The following is an 18,047-nucleotide window of genomic DNA, read 5'->3' as shown; positions in this document are numbered from 1 at the left end:
CTAGTATATTGATGCAATATCGCTGGATTGATGGAGAAGTTGAATATACCATACGAGGTTAATTACTGAAGACTATTCATCGACTCCTTGAAGACAAGCATTCTTGTGCGATTGGGGTAGCAGAGGAAGAGCTCATCACTGGACCTAGAAAGTTTGACCACTTCGAACATCCCTACAGCCTGGAGGTAAAAATATAATACGGGAAAGCTTAGGTGATCCTAGTAGTCCTGATTTCGCTACTTCGTAGGAAACTTGAAGTCATGAAACAGTTCGTAAAAGTAGGGTGACCAGACGTACTGATTTTCGCAGTACAGTACTGTTTTTCAAAGAGCTGTCCTGCGTGTTGCAAAGACACCTAGAAAATCGAGAAATGTCCTGATTTATCTTATTTGTAATATTTTAATGTTTCATTCTTTACTCACAACATTTCGAATCACAGGCACTCTCTTTCTGAATGATGAACCGCTGTGTTTTTCAAAGATTATTGTTAGGAAAAGAAAACAATCAACAAATCCCTGTTTTGCAATACATTTTTAATGAGAAGACCTTGTTGAGATATCGACAAGATAGTAAAGATCTTTTATTTCATGTTACTACAACGATGCTAACCAAGTAGAAGGTTCCTCGTGTCGGACTAACTTTTCCCTTAATCCTTAAAATAACCCCAGGCTCCGAAAATAGATTTTAAAAATCATGTGTCTTTAGCCCTACACGAAGTTTCGCTGTACGTTTATAAAAATAAACCCCAATCACAAATATTAATTATCTGTCTAATTAATTTTAATGCAAATGGAATTTTTGATTATAATACAAATTAATTTGATTCGCTCCTCTGCGACTTCCAGTGGTGAGTATTTCTCTTCCTTCAGTAGCGTTGTTTGTCTAAGTACTGTACATTGGTGTGAACAGTCAGAGAGGGTGAGGTACGGCCTGAGACAATTCTTTGTAGTTCAGTTGTTACAGTTTTCTTTTTTTCGAAATACATCCAAGATGGAAATGTGTTCTAAAGTCAGAACTACAATCTTTCTACTCATTTATTATGAGAGCAAATATAGTTATATTCATTGTGAAAAAACATTCAGCTCAGTTTTTCATTGTCAACAATGGAAACTCTGAAATAGAACGTCAACTATAAACTTAAAAAAAAAAAAAAAATCAACGGTCAGTGCAACAGCAGTTTCTACACTTTTTCGAAGGAAGGATTTCAGACAGAAGGAACAAATGCTCTCAGCAGCAGAACACCTATTAGTAACTCTTAAACACCTATTAATAACCAGATGTACGTAACTATAATTGTAGTGAATTTCATGATGATTTTGGAAAACAGCAAGTTACAGCGTGCTGTACACTCAAACCAAAAATATGTAACCAAGCGCTGCACTGATTAGTTGGTAAACAGATATTATATATTAATGAAAATAATTTGTTAACATTTTGGGGAAAAAGTTTCAAGGTGATGGATAAATAACCGTTAAGCATTTTTATGTTTCATTAAAATTATAGTATGCCTCAATATACTTAGTTTTATTTTGCAATAAAGTTGTTCCTTCATATTACTCCATTAACTTGTTTTAAACTGTATCATCAATCTTGTATTTGTCATTCATGAAAGTATTTATTGAATTCCTTCAATATTTTTGTTGATCATCCCTTAAAAAAACGAATGATTAACTTAAGGTTAACTTTAAATGAAGTAAGAACATTTCATGCATATTGCCGACGCAGTAGGCTATGATATACTATTATACTTTTGTCCTATTTTCACTTATCAGAATCTGGTCACCTTACGTAAAAGTTCTGTCAAAAGAGGGAGAATGTTTTCGATACCTGCCTGAAAATTTAGCATGACCAGAAGCTAAATTGAAAGAGGGTGTATTTATTGATTCAGATATCAGAGAACTAATGAAAGATAGAGTTCAATGATACGATGACCATACCTGAGCAAGAGGCATGGAATACGTTTAAAGAAGTTCAACAATTTCATGTTTACTTTAAGGATCCTAACTTCAAGTCCATTGTAGAAAACATGCTAGTAAAATTAAAAGATTTGGGGTGCTCAATGAATTTAAAACTGCACTTCCTTAATTCATATTTAGACAACTTCCTGGAGAATCTAGGTGCAGTAAGTGACGAGCAGGGAGAGCAATTCCATCAAAATATCAAGGATATGGAACGAAGGTACCAGGGAAGATGGTACATGCTGGTAGATTACTGTTGGATGCTGCAGAGAGATCTTCCGCAATCAGCCCACAAAAGAAAATGCCGAGGACGAAGTTTTTACGCAAAAAGGCAACATGAGGACCTGTAAACATATTTGTTCGAGTTTTATTAAAAAAGACTGAAAGGTAAACTTTTTATATTCATAAAGTTCATGCAGCTATGACTCCTTTTATACAGAAACCTTACGTGATACAGAAATATGAATGTTATTTTTGGAACTAGCATACCAAAAACATACATAAAGGTTAACAATTATATTTTAAACACTTTTTAGTGCCTTAATTTTCCAGGCTAATGTTATCAGACAAAGGTCCTGAGAGCAATTTATCATCATCTCGCTCCTCGTTTGTGTGGGAGAGGGACAAATGTGGTATGGCTTCATCAAGATAATGAATCCATCCATTTCTCTTGTTGGAAGCCCTTCTTCCTTCAACAAAAGGCAGAACAACAAGTATCCATGCTTTTCCTTTCACCCACATTCCAAAGAAATCTCCGGATGCCTCACCGTTGGCACAGCGGAGATTGCACCGTTGACACGCTGTAGAAAGTTTGATGATGAACATGTCTACACGGCGTACGAACCTCCTTCAATGGCTGGGCAATAATCAGAATGCTGACCAACTGAAGGATCAGAACTAGGTGGAACTGAGGTCTATTTTTGGAAGTGGGATCTAAACCATTGCTTGGGGGGGGGGGGGTATCTGAAACTTTGTTCGCACAGGGAGGATGAAAGAGTGTTAAAAGTACAGGATTGAAGGTGAAACTTATACTTAAGTCGGAAAGATAGCAGTAACACTCTTCTTGTAAACTGGCAAATGCGTAGTGTTATTCAAAAATCTTGATCACTCACATATCGTTGAGAAGCTATGAAACCAAAACAAATGTGAAAGTTCTTTTGTCAATTGAGATCTCTTTTGCGAATTTAGCCAAAATATTACAACTTCCGTCATACAGTTGGGTGAGTGCTGTCTCAAAGATAAGTGAGTAGCCAGTGCTCTATAGACCTGAAAAAAAAGGAAGACTAATACTTTTTTTTATTATTATTTCCCTTTGGGTTTCACCTTCACATTTGCACAATGATTTGCAGGATTCTCACATCTTTAGCTTAAGTGTCAAACCCGCTTGACTTACTTAGTACGTCACTAGCTTTGTATCAGGTGCTACAGTTATATGCACTTAGTGTGTCGCTAGGTTTGCATATATCGAAGTATTCTAACTAAAAATGATAGGGAAGCTGTCGGTAATTATCTGTAGATAAAGGGAAGTGATAGGATCTGCCATAAACCACACACACACAGCAAAAAAGAAAGTAAGTATTGATACATATGCTTCGAGATTGAAGGGTTAAATATCGTAAATCCAATTAATGCCATATTCATTATAATTCAGTATCACAATATATCTTCCGAATTATTACATATACTTTAAAGAAAAGTATGCTTTTGACTCTTTTAGAAAAAAGGTTTTACTATTAGGATTTCCACCGACCTGGAAAAGTCAGGGGTTTTTAAGTGCGGATTTTTACTTTCCAGAACTTTATTTATTTCTTCTTCTTTCTTTATTTTTAATTTTGGCTTACCCGGTTATCTGATAGGTGATATTTTATAAAGTATATTAGTTGTTTTGCAAAACTTCTACCTACACACACTATATACTAATTATTCCATAAATATTCTCAGAATTTTACCGGCGTTTGAACTCATATGCTGGGTATGAGTGATTGCTGATATCTGGGTACTATGGGAGAAGTTAGTCTTTGAGCTGTTCATAAAATGCTGAGACCTGTGGCAATGGAAACATGTAACGATGGAGTGGGGTGACTAGGAGAATCATATTGTAGTCATAGTGCTATACAAGGTAGGCATGCGAGCTCCTTCGTAGCTAAGCAGTTAGCGTTCACACCTATGGCGTGGGAGACCCAGGTTCGATTCCCGGCGGGAGCTCATGTGGTTCGCGCTCAATCCACGTTAATCAATAGGTCCACGTCTCATATAGCATCGCTGCTGAACGGGACGTTAAAACCAACTCAACTCAAGGTAGGCATGCCACTACCGTGGACCTTTGCCACCATGAAACCTCTACAAATCGGTGAACGATTGGCCCACTGCACGATTCAGCGTTACAATGAAACAGGAAGTACCAATAACCATCATGGTAGTGGCAGACCATGACAATGAGACTGCAGGCAATTAAAACCGTAGCTACGAGGATTGGCGAAGCCCCGTCAGGACTCAGTGATGTTAGAAGTGCTCAATCAGAACGAGGGACTCAGAGCCAACAAACAATGTATAGGTCACTTCTTAACTGATGCGTTACTCCAGCAGACCGTCGTGAAACCCAAACGTCTCTTCAAGCGTTACACAGGAAATGGTCACAAGACAATCTTCTCTTCCAAAGAGAAGTTGTTCACAGTTTGCAGTCCTTTATTTTAATGACAGTCATCAATATCAGTGCAAGTTGCTGAAAGTGTTTCTAGGGTGCAAAGTCCTATCACTCAGCATCAGTCATGATGTAATGGGGTGTGAGCTTCAACGCTATAACGGCTTCATATTTGTAAACAGGAGTGAAGACATTCCAAACCATATTGTGTGAGCCCACTGAAACCGCTGAGTATCGCTATGTCCGTCAACCAATCGAGGACCTTCCAACAGGATTCTACTCCCGCGCACAATGTCAACACAGAAGTGGCTACGGGTTAACGTCCCAGACTTCATCTCCATATGACTGGCCCTCTAGCAGGTCGGATCTGAACCTGCTCAACTACTAATCTTGTCAATGTTTCAAACAATAGCCTGCAGCAAGAGACCCTAATGTGGACTTCCTGAAGCGGGCTTTGATCAAGGCAGCCCGCCACTTCCCCACCAACACTATTCGTAATTCCATTGACGAGTGTCCCGCCAGCCTCCAGGCCTGTATCCAGGCTTAAAGGTGGGCATTTTAAAAACTGATTGGTGCTATTCATGCTCCACACTTCTATGTATCATCTTGCAAAAGGATATCAATATATAGTCAACACTGTGTCTATGTTTCATTTCCAAATCTCTGGCAGTATTTATGAAATAACTAGGTAGATGGATAGTAGCTGAACTCCCTGATCGGACCTTGGAAAAGTCGGAATTTGCACTCGCTAAATAACTGGGAGCCCTGAATATGTATCATATTTAGTCCTCTTTAGTAGCAATAACCTTTCTTCCAGAACTCAGCCACACTATGCTTCTCGTGGTGGTAGAACTAAGCGAAACCTGAACCAGTTATCCAGTGCGTGGACACTGGAAGAATCGTGAACCAACTATTCCAGCATATGCTAGGGAATAAAGCAGTTGGTAATCCGATGGTGCAATGTATGGAGAATGTTTACTTATATTTTCATCTTCACCACCCATTTGTTTATAGAAGAATAAATACAAATCTTATGTTGATGAAAGGTAGATAGTGCATTTATTTTCACATTCATCCAAATTCATAGCAGTTTTGTTCAATGCAGTTTCGTAATGTTTTTCGACAATTTTAATTCGACTCGTAGTAGATATTTCATTCGTTGTGTATTGATAAATAGGATTCTTTTTGGATCAAAAGATTCAATCAGAGATGGAGTGGGTCGGTGGGTCAGTGGGTCAAGTTTTCTGGGTGGGTCAGTGGGTCGTGGGTCAACAGCATGTGACCCACCACACACCGTGACCCACTGCGACCCACCACCCACCATGACCCACTGCGATCCACCACCCACCGTGACCGACTGCGACCCACCGACTCAGTATGATCTACCGACCCTCTCTGCTCACTGCATTGTAGACAGTATCTTCTGAGGACTGGTAAATTTGTCTCCGTTTTACTTTCAAGAGCTTCATTTCCCTTTCTTTTCCACTTGTTTCTGTCTACTTACCTGAGGTGAGTAAATCTAACCAAGTGAAAAAAGAACTTCAGACACTTTTGGATATTGATATTTTTAATAGTAATAATAGCAATAGGACTTATACTACTACTTGGCTTTCGAGCCCTGTAAGTTTTTAGAGCTAACTACTGGAAAAAATACATTTTTGAATCACTGTAATATATAAATTATTATATTAAAAAATTGAATGTAACTATGTGTGCCTGATCATCACGGTCAAATTGCAAAGTGAAATGAAATTACTTTTGGTATATAGTTAGGCCTTAATCCAAATTGGGATGTTATATTGCTTTTATTATAATGCATAATATCCTAAGGAGGTAGTGAGGATCCGAATTTTTGCGGAAAAAAATGAGTATCTTGCAAACTGTAAAACTTACGGAGGTGAAATTCAGTGTATTAACTCTTTATTGAAAATAAACAGTGTGTCTCCTAGCATTTTTAAAATTCTCCTTTATGTGGGGGAGGGGGGACACTTTCTATATATGGAAAATTGGTAGTGAGTTGGTTTGTAAAAATGATCGAAAACGATCGATGTTATTTAAGAAGAAAAATTAGAAACAAAAAATACAGTGCTTGGCTTCATATATCCATTGCTTTCTGCTATAATAATTGCTGAAGCTTATGTTTATTATATGGAGCGCTTACAGCACAGGGCAATCAACCCATAAAATTATTAGAAAAATAGGCATAAAATTTGTACTGTAAGCTTAATTACACGGAAATTTGAAGTTTGGATTGTACGCATAATTGTATGGAAAAATTTACACTTTTTCTCCCTTTACGTTGGTCTACTTACTTTAATTTGGAACTTTGAAATATCATCCTTTTTTTCCACTGAAAAGTATTGATAATTCAACAAGGAAATAATTATACTATGATAATTTAATTGAAATTCATCGTAATTTGGCACATGGCAAACAGTAGTGTGATAATTGAAGTTGAAGAAGGAGGGAAATTCCCATTCACCTCTGAACACTTTCCAGGAACCTCGTTCTCTTTCGCTTTCTAGACGGGGGAGGGAACTTGGTAATGGTATCAAACCTTCATGTGTAATTACAAAAATTAAATTTATGAACAAATAAGAAATCATAGTTTATTAGGCTTTAATTTATTCACAAGATTCCATATCAAAGGCGTGGTAGATGAAGTTTCTGTTCTACATGGGTCGACATTACCAACTGACATGGTCGATATGGAAAAGATGTTGTATGGTGATAGAGAGATGATATTTCTTGCTGAGTATTTCAAACCTGACCAAGAAAAATCGTTATCAGACTTAAGTCTAACAAGCAGATTGTCGATGAGAAGTTGCAGAAATCGGGTAGAAATATTATCAATTTCCACGACAGAGTGCGAACGGGGATTTCCCCTTATGAATTTACAGATGACTGATATTAGAAATACACTAAGTGCTCAAACATTGTCTAGCTTGTTGCTCATCAATGTTAATGGCCCACCGCTAGACAAGCTCAAAGTAGACGAGCTAGTTATTTCTTGGCTGAAGGATGGACATCATTCCCCTGCGGATGATTTACCGCCAAAAAGTTACCAACAGGAAATAAATCCGATTTCAGATTTGTTTTAAGGTGAAAAATTACCGAGTTACGGAAAATGTATACTTGTATTACTAATGGTTTATTTGTGTTATTCAACTTTGTACCTACTTTTTAGTAAGTCTCTTCTTTGCTTTAGGTAAACTACTTTTGAATAAATATTCATAATAATTGCAATTATGCATATTTGTAACTTGAATTTAACGTGGTGTTTTAGTGATTACACAACTTACAATTATGAGCATACTTTATGGAGACGCTCTCACAGAGGGTACCCGAGCACCTTTATACCCTATGAACAACTGATTTTTCAAGTCTTTTGTAAGAAAAATACTGTGAACTGAGAAACCATAACCTTTTCCATATTGTACAGGGTATTTTCCTGCGAATAAAAGTTTCTTGTGGAATGCGTTCAGAAATTAACACTTGAAAGAATACTCTCTTAGTACAAGTATATTTTAGGCACACTAATTTCCCCCCACCTCGAACTGTTTCAATTTCCTCAGTGACAAACACTTTACCAGTTTATATCGTAAAGGTCAGATCCACTGTTATTGTAACAGAGTGGTGTTTGAGCGATTGACTAGAAATTTAAACTCCGATTAGTGACAATTTCACAGTCTTGTTTTATTACAAATGTAAACTCTTTAGTCAGTTCAGAAGAGGTCGTGGATCGTGTTCAGAGTTGATGACGATGGATTTTGGTGAGTCAGAGTAGGTCAAAGTGGATGAGAGTGGTTCATGGTGGGTGGTGGGTCAGAGTGGGTCACCGTGGGTGGTGGATCAGAGTGGGTCACCGTGGGTGGTGGGTCATGGTGAGTCACAGTGGGTCATGGTGAGTGGTGGGTCACGGTGGGTGGTGGGTCAGTGGGTCGTGGGTCAAGTTTTCATTGACCCATGCCAACTCTGGATCCAACTTATACGTTTCAATCAAAAATTTTCTTGTAGGCCTTATATCTGGAGAACTACAAATAGTGTAGCCAAACCCAAACTATCACTTAACCAGTATGATGTGTTTATTCCGTAGAAAATACGAAAAATCGATTTAGGGGCCGTTCAGAAATTTTTGTGGCCCCTAATCCAAAAACTAATTATTGGCCAAGATCTCAATCTTCTGGTGCATTTTTTTATCATTCCTAAAATTCTTGGCCAAGATCGCAATCTTTTCATCCATTTTTCTTTATCATTCCTAAAATTCTTGTGAAAAATTCTCCTGTTTCGTTGATGTGTTATAGAACATCTCAATTTAGACAACTTAGTGTATGTTTTTCGATATTTAAATTCTTTAAAGTGACTTTTTAAAATTAAACCAATTATTGAGTTCTTGAAACAGTAATTTTTCATATCAAAGGCTCTCCATTATAAAGGAGTACAATTGGTCAGTGATAGAGCTCTTACTTATGGTCCTAGGTGTCCCTTGTTCGATCCTAGGTAATTTGAGTGTGTAGTGAACAACATTGTGTCTGTGGGGTTTGTCGAGGTTCTCCAGTTCCATGCTATATCATTCCATCAATTATTTCATAATCTTACTCTTTCAGTGATCATCCGTACCATTTAGCCTAAAAGACGTAATCGTGGGACGTAGAACTAGAAATTTCATTTCACAATATGTAAATCAATTTGTTCTGATGATTGACTAAAATTTCCTTTACGAGTAAAGTAAGACTGTTCTCTTGCTTTTTAAAATATATTACAGGAATATCAAATGATTCAGTTTTTAATTAGATATACCTCCTGGTATTATATATAGGAATATCCTGATTTCATAGCTGGTAGTATGACAGTGCCAAAATAAAGGAAAACATCTTGCTTGAGTTCATACTCGACAGTTTTTTTTTTTTTTTTTTTGAAGCATTGAGCATTCTTTAAAAAACTGCACCGAGGTGAACACAAAATTAAAATACGAAATTGTTATATATTTTGATAATTCCTCTGTTTTACCCATAATGAATATTTAGGACCAGAAACTCCCCTAGATTTTTTCTCCATCAAAGCAGAGTTAGATCAAGTTCATGGCACATCTGCTGCTGTGTTTGCGACTGTTTACAATAGGGTTTAAATGAATTTAAACGTGACCGTACATCCATAAATGATTAACCTTGTTCGTGACGTCCACTGGAAGTGCTTCCTCCAAAATGATTAACAAAATTCACGATATGGTTTTGAGAGATCAACGAATCAGTTGAGACTACAAGGTACAGTGTTTAAAATTTTGAACGGAAAATTGGGTTTGGAAAAAAAAAAAAACCTTGGCAAGAAGGGCTCCGCGTTTGCTCTCAGTGGAGAATAAACACAATCTTGTGATCGATTCGAAAGCTAATTTGGCACTTTTTCGTCGTAATCCCGGCGAGTTTCTGCGTCGATACATAACAGTGGACGAGACATGAATACGCTTACTACACTTCAGAAACAAAAGAACAGTCGAAACAGTGGGGGTTTAAGAGCGATCCATCTCCGAAGAAGGTGGAATCGGCCGACAAGGTGATAGCCACAGTTTTTTGGGGTGCATGCGGAATCATCTACATCGCTTACTTGGGAAAAAGACAAACGATAAATGGAGAGTATTATGCGTCGTTATTGCACCGGTTGAGAGATGAAATCAAGAAAAAAATGTCCTCACTTGACAAAGAAATATTCCATCAAGATGAGTTTCGATGGCGAAGATTATTACAAAATCCACCATATTCACCAGATTTGCCCCCCCCAGTGACTGTTTTATTTCCAAACTTGAAAAAATGACTTCGCGAAAAACGATTCACGTTGAACGAGTAGGCCCAAGCAGATGCCTATTTTGAGAATGTTCCGAAATCCTTCTTTTTGGACAGCTTGAAAAGTTGGAGAAACACTGGGAAAAGTGTGTCGAGCTAAAAGGAGATTATGTCGAAAAATAAAAAAATCTACCCAAAATAATTTTTTAACAATCGTTTTCTAAGGCCTTATTGAACGATCCTCATATTTACCGGTTGCCGAAGTGGCTGCAACTGCTAGTGAACAACAGAGATGGAGTGGGTCAAGTGGGTCAGTGGGTCGTGGGTCAACAGCACTGACCCACTGCGACCTACCACCCACCGTGACCCACTGCGACCCACCACCCACCATGACCCACTGCGACATACCGACTCACTCTGACCTACCGACCACTCTGCTCACTGCGTTGTAGACAGTATCTTCTGAAGATTGGTGAATTTGTGTGCGTTTTACTTTCAAGACCTCCATTTCCCTTCCTTTTCCATTTGTTTCTGTCTACTTACCTGAGGTGTGTATATCTAAGTGAAAAAAGAACTTCAGGCACTTTTGGATACTGATATTTGTAATTGTAATAATAGCAATAGGAGTTATACTACTACTTGGCTTTCGATGCCTGTGAGTTTTTATAGGAGCTAACTACTGGAAAAAATACATTCACTGTAATATATAAATTATTATATAAAAATTGAACGTAACTATGTGTGACTGATCATCATGGCCAAATTGCAAAGTAAAATGAAATGACTTTTGGTATATGGTTAGGCCTTAATTCAAACTGGACGCTTTCATTATAATACCGGTACATATCCTAAGGAGATAGTACGAATCGAAATTTTGCGGGAAAAATTGAGTATCTCGCAAGCCATTAAACTTACGGAGCTGAAATCTAGTGTGTTAACTCTTCATTGAAAATAAACAGAATGTGTTCTAGCATTTTTTTTTAAATTCTCCTTAATGGTAGGGGATACTTTCTATATATGGAAAATTGGTAGTGGGTTGGTTTATAAAAATGATCGATATTAGTTGAGAAAATATTCAGAAACAAAAAATACAGTACTTGGCTTCATATATCCATTGCTTGCTACTATACGAGTAATAAATGCTGAAGGTTAGGTTTATTATGTGGAGCGCTTAGAGCACAGGGCAATCAACCCATGAAGTTGTGAGAAAAATAGACATAAAATTTTGTACTGTAAGCTTAATTAGACGGAAAATTTAAGTTTGGACTGTACGCATAATTATATGAAAATTTTATACTTTTTTCCCTTGACATTGGTCTACTTACCTTGATTTGGGACTTTGAAATTTCATCCTTTTTTCCACTGAAAAGTATCGATAATTCAATAAGGAAATAATTATACTATGGTAACTTAATTGAAATTCATCGTAATTTGGTCTATGACAAACAACAGTGTGATAATTGAAGGGGAACAAGAGAGGAAATTCCCAAGCACCTCTGAATACTTCCCCGGAATCTCGTTCGCTTTTGCTTTCTAGGGGAGGGGAAGGGAGTGTGGAAGCAAACACCTTTATCATGATAGAGACGATTTACGAAAGTTGGTTGGCAAAGAGCAAGATATTTACCAGGACCTTCGAAACACTTCATTGATCGGCAGTAAACACTTTTCGTGTTATCGTTCTCAGAAAGAAATATTACAGCATTTGTTGGACAAAGTTTGGGTAAAGCAATCGGTGGTGTAGTGGTAAAGTACCAGACTTTCAATCGGAAAATCTGGGTTCGATTCCCCGACACGTACTATAACTTTTCGCATAAAATAATGGCTGCAAACGGAGATTTATCTTCTGTTGGAGAACTTACAAAGCATCACTGGCGAGAATTCGAATAAACAGTGTGTGCGTTCTTCATCATACACTGTAATGATAAGCATGTTTCATATTTATATTCATCCCCGCCCCTCTCTCTCTTTCTTGACGTTTCCCTATCCTGTCGTTGCATCTTTTACTTCTCTCCCGTCCCTCTCACGTACATACGCATTTCATGTGCGTGTGCGTGTTCCAAAGTTAAAACGGAGCAAGATACCGATAGACCTGGTGTGGAGAATGTAATTAATTGGCAACTTCAGCGTCGAGTTTTTCGTGCTCTGGGCATAACATCTCCAGTCCTGGTCATCTCTGAAAGAAATACTGTTTAAACGCAACGGAATAAGCAAAATAACTTTTTTATCATCTGGGTTACTGAGTCTCAGTCGAATCACCGTGTCACTAGGGGTTTGAATCCTCGACCCAGTGATGGTCCATAACCTAACCAACATTATCCGACTGACACTATGATCCATTTGAGCTCTAGCGTGTTCATTCTATCTGTGCAAATTACAACGTTATATTCGCAAGAGATGAAAGTGATGCTGGATGTCCGGAACAGATAAATCTTCGGAAAAGACTAGAAAATGGCAACAACCTCTTTGGTTATTTGAAAACAAAATTTTATTTGTACTAGTTCGACACAAATTTGTTTCCATCCTATAATTCAATGTGATTTATGCAGGTTGAAATTTGAAATATGCAATGTCTGCTACATCTATAAAGAACATCCAATTTTCCATTTGAACATTTGTAACTTTTCATTATGATACGGTTTGGACTTTTAATGTAGGATATTTCTGATAAAAATTTACCAGTAAAATAGCACTCATTCAATTTTATCTTTCTCTCTTTCTTCCTTTTCCTTTTCCTTTTCGTTTTTTCCCCTTTTTGTTCACTTTGCATTAATAGTCTGGAATGGAAGATATGACCTACGCTACCTACTGGGTTTATTAGAATGTAGTTTGCATCAGTACGTTCAATGAACTCTACCGAATTTACAACTGAACCACGCTGAAAGCATGTGTGTTAAACTTTTGACATTATCTTATATGTATCTGTGAGATCTACAGTTCTACTGGAAATTGAGTATGCTATCCTTTATGAAAGGGACTTAATGAATGTTTCAAGCATCCTCTATATATTCGCAGTCCTGAAAAAAAATATAAAAACGAACGTAATTTCTATATTACTGTTGGATTCCTGGTAACGGAACTTTATAATATTAGGTTCTTTTCTGACTAAGTGTAAAATTCCACATTTTTATCTGTTCTCCCTTTTCTTTTTCTTCTTCTTTCACCTTCTCCCCTCTTTCTCTCTCTCTCTGCCTCATTTCTGAACCTCTGTGTAATAGACATCCATTGGTTTCAATTTTTCATTGTGTGTGTTTCAGTTTCTCCCTAAATTAACTTATGAATCTGGTTTCGTCTCGGTTTTGTTATTTCATTTTATCGATACTAATACATGTGTAGTTTGAAATTAGAATTGCGTTCATGTTAGCTAATTTTAGTATGGGAGAGAAGGGAGGAGGAGAGAGAGGGGGTCTCTTTACCAGACACGATTATGGGATAAGAAGGTGTATATTGAGTGGCCTAGCTGCACAGGGTTAGCTGTCGCAATTTTTTTTTGATGCGGAGTGTACAATCTCCGTGTATCTTTGCTTCCATTGAAACTCACCAGGAGCTCGCAGAATGCCAATAAATTGGAACGGTGTGTGGAAGATGACAGAGATTACCATTCTATGAATTTTTAAAAGGCGGGAACTTGAGTGTTTGATTTACTATAGCTATCATGTGATTCTTTTACAATAGCCGATGATTGGATTCAGTGAAATTCTACGACAAAATAGTTGTTTGCCTAAGACAGCTGGTAAACTAAAAATAAACTAACAAAACGTTAGTCAAGTTCTTTTAAAACTAACCGAAACTTAGTATTGAACTTCGGTAAGTCTGTACATTATCATATTGTATTCTCATGAAGGTGAACAATATTATATTTAAAAAAAAAAAGTTATTATTGTCACATATTAAGACAAGCAATGTTTTGCGTAGCTTTTGTTAACTTTTATATTCAGAGTAAGATTTACCTATGAAAAGCATACGCTTTCTTGAAAGCAAGACAAGACTGATAATAATAATTTATTGCATCCGTTCATCATCACACAAAGAAATTTGACACGTCAGTTATATATATATACCAGTATACATAAACATACATACTATTATTACACATGGATTCTTATAGAATTATTTCGCACATATTCTAAACAGAGTAAAAGCATTGTTCTATCATGTACCTTTTAAGTAAGATTCTAAAGTTGTTTTACAGAGACCAGATTTTTTTATACGTACGTGATAGAAATAGATTGTATAATAGAGTACCTTTGTGAGTAATTGATATTTTATATACAGGGTGTTTCAAAACAACACCGACAACGTTTGGGAGGTGGTTCCTGACACCGAGGTAAGACAAAAACTATAGACTAACCTGGGTGCACAAATGCTTCATTTCGGAGTTATTGGCTGTCGAAAACATGAAAAAATTATCTTTAAAGGTTCATAGCTCCAATACTATGGGACCTACCACAGTCGGGTCAAGACACACTTAGGAATTAGTACTTGCCCTGTCCAAATATTCATGTTTCGGAATCCTGCGGAAGTTCCGCAACAATTTGTATAGAGGTAGTTGGTGAGTACTTCAAATTACATACCCGTAGCCAAACTTCCTCTATAAAATTTGTCACGTGAGTACCTTAGGATTCTGAAACTTTTATTTTTGGATAGCGCATATATTAGTTCCTAAGTGTAGTCTTGACCCGACTACGATAGATCCCATAGTTTTGGAGCTATGAACCTTCAAAATTCATTTTTTCATGTTTTCGACAGTCTATAACTCCGAAAGGAAGCATTTGTACACCTAGGTTGGTCTATGCTTTCCATCTTGTCTTGGTGTCAGGTAGGGATGCGAACGAGACGAGTCGAGACAGGATTTTTCTGACAAAATTCGAGTCGAGACACGACTCTTCCAATAGAGGAACATACATTCTTCGAGTCGAGACACGACTCTTCCAATAGAGGAACATACATTCTTCGAGTCGAGACATCACTTTTGCAGCACATTTTCGAGACGAGACAGCCACAAATCTTGTCTCGTGCGCATCCCTAGTGTAAGGAATCACCTCCCAAACGTTGTCGGTGTTGTTTTGAAACACACTGTATATGTGTATGCAGTGGATCCAGGACGTACTTCTGGTGGGGCGGTGGGTTGTAATACTCCTGCTTAGAGCTACTTTTAAGAGCTCGAAACTCTGGGATGGGTTTAATTTATATATAAAATAAAAATAAAAAAAACTTTCCTTTTCTGGGGAGGCGATCGCCCCCTGGATCCGCCACTGTATCTATAAGTGTCTTTGTTAACAATAAATTCCCTAGTATGTTTTTTCAAATATGTTAATACTTCGAACAAATACATTGAGGAAAGAGTCATTATTTCAAGTTCTTTAAAAACATTTCTGCAAGGAGAGTTCCATTCTACTTCTGCAAGTATCTTTACCACTTTCTTCTGTAGCGTAAAGATGACAAGACTTTTAGGTGAATTTCCCCAGAACATCAATCCGCATTACAGAATGGAAATTTGAGTATTATATATATATGTTTTTACATTAATCTTATCTCATATATCTAATTTCTTATTTTTTACATGTTCTATACGAGTATGTGGTTTCCAGTTGGAATTATTAGATATTTTAACTCCGGGAAAGGTAGCGGTTTCTACATATATAACTGTTTTATTATTTATTCTTGTTATTGTATTGGCTTGATTACTTTTAACATTAAGAAAATTTAAGGCACAGGTTTTATTTGCATTAATAATTAAATCGTGTTTATTCATCCAACTTGAAAGTTGGTTCATTGCCCTTTGACAGTTTGAAGCTAATTTGTTTTTATCTTTCCCACTATTATGTTTATATCATCTGCATATAAAGTCACACATGAACTATTAATATTTTCAGAAAATATATAAAGAAAAGTGGCCCTATGATCCCTGTGGTACTCCACGATTAATAATTTCTTCACTTGATACACATTTTTTAAAAATTTTTATTATTAATTATTCCTGTTATTTCAGTTAATTACCTACGATCTTTAAGGTATGATCCATACCATTTATTTGCTACCAAGACCAAGGACTTCACTGCAATATCAAGACCAAGACCACCCAGGGAATAGAACCAGGGACCATGCCAGCTAAGCAGGAGCTCTTAAACACATTTTTAATAGATAATCTTTCTTTTTTTTTTTTATCACTCTCTATTTGCACCCGCAGATTGTAAATTTTGATGCACATGTTAACGAGAAAGACAAAAAAAAAAAAAAAAAAACCGAGAGAGAGAGAGAGAGAAGAATACAGTACATAACCAATTTGCTGATATCTTATGTAGGATTAATGATAGATCTTTTGGGAAATACGTTTTTTTTAACATAAGTGTACAGTACTTGCAAAATAATTTACAAAAAAGTAACATCGGTAATTATACTGCTTGCAGGGAGAATGAACTTTTAATGTCACTGTACTAAGGGGAAGGAGTCTTGAGCCCCTGCCTAGGCACCCGAACTATGCCATGCAATAGAGTAATAATGTTGTTATGATAATTTGTTTGCCTTTTAAATGAACGAACCTTCTAATTATCAGTAGTAGATAATAATCAATTAATAGAGTAGAAAATAGAATATGGATCTTAATTTACACATAATGAAGAAAACGATTCTTAAAATATTACAAGGCCACCAGAGAAATTCAAGTGTACGTCGCTGTTACTACAAACTATTTATAAATTTTACGCACTATTTTCTTTCAATAGTAGCTATTGTAGATGTGGAAACACGAAATGTGACTCAAACAAATGCCAATCACATGGACAGAAGATTGTCACAGTTTCAAACAGGAAATTTAATGTGTAAAAGGTTTCCATTTGGTGGGTAGTTGGTAATAGCATGCGTTTAATGTCTAAATTCTAAAATATAGTCTTCGTTATATACAAATAACGCTAAAACTGGGAGGTGTCACTCAACAAGCTACAACATCAGCCACTCCTTGTAGACATAGAATACTGTCATCTGAGTCCTGAAAAAAATGATACAGCACCTGATGCTTCTTGTATGATGGGTTTGAGAATGAGTGGTTTGTGTCGTGTGCCTTTCTCAGGTTCAACGAACTTATGAAACAAAAATAAATATACGAACTGGTGTTTTGGACATTATACATGGTAAAATTTTAGAAATGAAAGAAGGCTGAGTTCATGTTTCGGAAACATCACCAAGCTTGTTTGTGTTCATTTACCTCCAACATTTTGTCACATTTGAAGAAAGAAAAGAAAATGCAGTGACTTTTTTCTTGCAATGTTTGAGGACAGATAATAACATCTGGATTACAATCTAGATCGCACAAATGTGCAACTTCACGAGAGATAATCATGAGTAATTACGGTTTCACTGGTAAACGATTAACATTATATGAGACGCACAGTTGCATTTGCCGACAAGGATACCGATAAGATTTTTCCGCCAAGGGTTGAGCGAAAAGACTAACAAACCAGTGCAGTCGAGAATATACACTCCTTAATACAGTGGTTCTCAACCTAATTCCTGTCACAACCCCCATTTTATCACATACTCTCGCCAGCGACCCCGTTATAATGTCTGGTTTGTAATAAGCTTGTGTGGGGTTTTTAATATATCTATTGCGGAGGTCTCACGATATTAATCTATTTCTGTAGTAATAGACTCTATTTCTTGTATATAGTGGATACA

This window comes from Thermobia domestica, chromosome 1, assembly GCF_964235325.1.
Source record: "Thermobia domestica chromosome 1, izTheDome1.hap1.1, whole genome shotgun sequence".
Lineage (NCBI taxonomy): Eukaryota > Metazoa > Arthropoda > Insecta > Zygentoma > Lepismatidae > Thermobia > Thermobia domestica.
The sequence above is the reverse complement of the archived record's forward strand: the minus strand, read 5'-3'. Positions refer to the sequence as shown.